The 5,000-nt window shown below is 49.9% G+C and overlaps 1 pseudogene; it reads right to left on the bottom strand.

Annotated features, from left to right (window-relative positions):
* Positions 1–3,086: 3,086 nt before the first annotated feature.
* LOC120907012 overlaps positions 3,087–5,000 on the bottom strand; it is a 5,723-nt pseudogene continuing 3,809 nt past the window's right edge.

Here is a 5,000-nt window from a genome sequence, read left to right as displayed (position 1 = left end):
TGTCACAAAATATTGAAAAGTGGTCAAAAACCGCTATCCAGAATCGGATGTAGAATCATTAGACGAACTTAAAATTGTTCTACGACCAATGTCTGCGACGTTTAGTATTCAAGATATGGCCCGCCCTAGGTCTGACCTTGCATTTTCGTGAAAATTTAAAGCATGGCCATAGGGACGGGTAAAATAGCTATTTTGAAGCAAAAACCCGTCACTTTAAATGGCCATAACTTTTGAAAAACAAGAGCTAGGTTGCGTTCCTTACACGTTTTGAGGTGTTTTAGCGAAAACATGTTTTGAGCCACACGAGCTCTCCGGCCCGTTCGGTGCACATTTTTGAAAAAGCTAGGAGCTGCCCCTAGGTTCGGGGTGTCACAAAATATTGAAAAGTGGTCAAAAACCGCTATCCAGAATCGGATGTAGAATCATTAGACGAACTTAAAATTGTTCTACAACCCCCAGTCCGACGCCTCGTATTCGAGATATAGCACTTTGTAGGTCTGACCGAGCAATTTTGTACTGAAATGTATGGCGGACATGTTATTCATTAAACAACATTAACTTGCATCGTGCCCTACTTCATCGGCACAGCTACTATCGACTATCTATTGTTGAAATGGATTGAGTTTGACCATTTTAGCTCTTTTCTTATGCCGTGCACCAACATTGTGTACCGATCAGGGAAAGTACACTACGTACGCGTTCATGGATGTATATGTTGGTACAAGTTGCCGGTCGGAATAGCAGTGCACCAAAACTGTGTACCGATCAGGAAAGTACAAGACGGAGGGCGCAGCCCGAGCGAACGCGTTAATGTTTATGTTTGTGCACACTAAAGTTACAATCCTAGGATTTGGTTATTGCGTCGCAGTGCCCGACCGTCGCGGACACCATTCTTGGACAAAAGTCCAAGTACGTAGAGTACATTCCCTAGGTATGTGCCCGTTCGTGACTTTCGTTGCGTGCTTACAGACACGCTTGGGTATGTTTACCATACAAGGTTTACTAGGAAAACCTGGGAAGGACGCTTGCCCTCCGTCGCGGACACCATTCTTGGAAAGAAGTCCTGGTACGTAGCGTTCTTTAATGTACTTGATCAGTTTGTATTGCATTTGCTTTGTGCAATTGACTTTTGCTAATGCTCACTAAGGGGTGTTCGTTTGCGATGTGTATGATAAGCAACTGTCTATTCTAACCAGCAGTTAATAACACTTTTCACCCAAATCATAGGAACGTAGAGTACTTTCCCTGATCGGTACACAATTTTGGTGCACCTCTAACTTCGCCAGCACTTTATCGTTACGTTTTGTGCACAACCTTGGGACATGGTGTAAGTTTCATCATTGTTATGTTTGATTCGGTTTATTATGATTGAAAAATACGCTACGTCCAAGAAATCTGAACTCGAATACTTTTGCCACGTTGCGCAAAAGCTACTGAGCAACTCCTAGCCGTTTACCGATTTATAATTTTATTTTCGTTATTAGTTTTAAAAATACGCTAAGTCCCAAAAATCTGAACTCGAATACTTTTTCTATGTGCCGCCAAAAGCTACTGAGCAACTCCTAGCCGTTTACCGATTTAAAATTTAATTTTCGTTATTAGTTTTAAAAATACGCTAAGTCCCAAAAATCTGAACTCGAATACTTTTTCTATGTGCCGCTAAAAGCTACTGAGCAACGCCTAGGTTGGTACATTTCTGGTACATGGAGTGTATGCGTGCAGGCGTACTGCCGTGCTGGACTGGAAAATCGCACTTGCTACTAGAACGTAGAGTAATTCCCTAGATAGGTGCTTTTGCATGCCTCTGTTCGACGTCCATGCAACTTGGAACGTGCGACACACGTAGCTAGGCTTCCCCATACATATTCCCTAGGGTAGCACCAAATTGCACACTTTCAGGGGTATATTTTGGTACGGTGTACTGTGCATGGTACAAGTATCATTAGCTCGTGCAATTTATTTTGCATCAAGTTGCGATTGCTGGTGCGTCGAGATAGGAGTGTTTCGCGACTTTTGCCAAGCTTTGGTGCCATTTGGTGAATAATTAATGTTCTAGCCACAATAAACGTGCCACATAATGCCAATAACGAAAACGCCATTTTCAAGGGACTTCCAGTCAAAATGTTTGCAATCAGCGCTTTCCTGTCGAGTTCAGGATTTGGGACTGAGCGATTTTTTCACGATCAATCAAACGACCAGTTCGTGAATAAACAATTCATACAACAGTACATCCCTTCAAAGTAGAAAAAGCCGAATGCTAGGGAGCTCCAGTCAAAAACGTTGTCATTGGCGCTTTCTTCTCGAGTTCAGGATTTGGGACTTAGCGTTTTTTCACGATCCAGCCAAAAGACCAGATCGTGAAATAAACAATTAACACAACTGTACTAGTACATCCCTTCAACTGAAGCAAGCGCACCATACATGACCCGTACGCTAATCATCCAAGCACATGACACGTCAACTAAGTCAACACATAATACAACTTGGAAAACTAACGGGTAAGTAGGTCATCTCGTACACGACGACACACCGACCAAACCAGGTCAACACGTCACATGCACAAGACATCCTACTACCAAGGCCGACCACCTCGACACACGACCTGTTAACCGAACATGGTCAACACCATCATGTGCAAGGCAACCGGGCCAAACGGGTCAACTTATACAACTTGTAACGAGCATGTGTAAGCTTACTGGTGTGGTCCGCACGGTCCTCACATCAAGACAATCAAGTCGAGAACGAGGCACGCCGACAAGCTCATTAGTGTTAAGTGTCCTTCTCCATCCTATGTCAAGTCACTCGTCTGACACGGAAGTAGCCAACTCTTGTCCACTAGTATAAAGGAACGGTCTCCAGACCAGGTCAAGTCACTCGTCTGACAAGGAAGGAGCACGCACCAAGCTTCACCAGAGCACGGTACCACGGTCCCCAGACCAAGATGGTTAGTTACGCCAACGAGGAAGGGGCACGCGTTCCCTTGCTACACTCAACTTAGTACACTCATGCTCTCACAAGAGTATCCCCTGTGTCGACGTGGTCCCCAGACCAAGACGAGCTTGCGCACATCGAGGAAGGGGCACACGGACAAACCACCAAGCATGGGTCGCCTGAGAGGATCGATGCGAACGCATCTCTACAACTCGCAGCTCCCAGCCTGAAGTCCCGTCGTTTGCGGGCGGTTGATAGGTGTCGAAACTAGGTATATCCACGTTGGGCAGAGCTCAAGCCAACGGCGTTCCCAGTTACGGTACTAACACGTGCAGCGAACTCCACTCATTGCGGCCTAGGTATAGCGGGATGAGACGCCGGGCTGCAGACGCAGACTCCAACGGATCTCAGAGGGTTGTTAGGCCCGCTAGCTTCCGAACACCTAATGGGTTTGAGAAGCGCTATCAGCTCGGATTGGCTACGACCTTAGAGGCGTTCAGGCATAATCCAGCGGACGTAGCGTCATACCAAAGTCCGGTCGGACTAGTATTGAGCCAGTGGTCCGTACCTGTGGTTCCTCTCGTACTGCACAGGAATTCCGTTAAGATAGCGACTATAAGCACACACCAGTAGGGTAAAACTAACCTGTCTCACGACGGTCTAAACCCAGCTCACGTTCCTTGAAAGGGTGAACAATCCTACGCTTGGTGAATTTTGCTTCACAATGATAGGAAGAGCCGACATCGAAGGATCAAAAGCCACGTCGCTATGAACGCTTGGCGGCCACAAGCCAGTTATCCCTGTGAAGCCGTCCTGATCTCAAGCAAGAAGACTCCGCCGCAGGTGACATTTCGCGTCGGTGACGTGGAAGTCCAGTCTTCTAGGAGCATCAGGTACTTGGGCGTGCAGCTCCAAGATCACCTGAAATGGCGAGATCACGTCACGAAAGTCTCCGAAAAGGCGTCGCGCGTGGTGGCAGCTGTAACGCGCCTCATGCAAAACCACAGCGGCCCCAGGACGGCCAAGTCAAGGCTGCTGGCGTATGTGGCAGAATCGGTGTTGCGGTATGCTGCTCCCGTCTGGGCTGAGGCAACTCAGGTGCGAGAGTGCCGACGGATGCTGCAACGGGTTCAGCGAAAAGCAGCCATCAGGGTGGCACGGGCATTCCGTACCGTCAGGTATGAGACGGCCACCCTACTCGCTGGACTCGTACCGATATGCCACCTCATCAACGAGGATGCTCGGGTTCACCAACAACTCCTTGCTCCAGACCGTGCTGCAACGAGGAGGACATCCGGGCGACGGAGCGGCAGAACACCATCGACTGCTGGCAGGAGGAATGGGATGCCGACGCACTGCAACAGGATGCTAGCCGGCACACGCGGTGGACGCACCGTGTAATTCCATCGGTCGGCGACTGGCAGTCTAGGAAACATGGAGATATGACTTTCCATCTGGCACAGGTTTTGTCCGGACACGGATTTTCCGTGACTACTTGTGCCACAATGGATTCACGTCGTCCCCAGACTGCCAGTTGTGCGTCGGCGTCCCAGAGACGGCGGAGCACGCCTTCTTCGAGTGCCCACGCTTTGCGGCAGTTCGACAGGAGCTACTCGGCGAGGAGGTCAGACCCTGTCTGTCCGGACACCCTCCAGCGGCACTTGTTGCGTGACGCCGATAGCTGGAGTCGTATTTGCGAAGCCGCGAAGCGAATAACGGCCCAACTGCAGCGAGCGTGGGACGAGGAGCGGGCAGCATTGGCTGTTAACGTCATCGAGCGTCAGGACGAAGACGCAGCAGAGCTGGAGGCCCAACGCGCGGAAGTGCGGCGGGCCCGTAACGAGCGACGCAACGCCAACCGGCGAGCAGCAACAGCACGCCGGCGGGAAGAACGTCGAGCTGGACTTCCCCAACCCCACCAGCTTCACCACGGACCGCTCAGCGACGTGCAGCGCTTCGTGAGCGTCAAGCGCGGTTCAGGGAGGGAGACGAAACCGTCGTCTTCTCGGGATGTCCGGCCAGGCGATAAACAATGACGATGACGGCCGAGAACGCGCGGATTTTGCAGC

Source organism: Anopheles arabiensis (assembly GCF_016920715.1).
Source record: "Anopheles arabiensis isolate DONGOLA chromosome X unlocalized genomic scaffold, AaraD3 X_pericentromeric_contig0001, whole genome shotgun sequence".
Classification (NCBI taxonomy): Eukaryota; Metazoa; Arthropoda; class Insecta; order Diptera; family Culicidae; genus Anopheles; species Anopheles arabiensis.
This window is presented reverse-complemented; position numbering and strand designations above follow the sequence as displayed.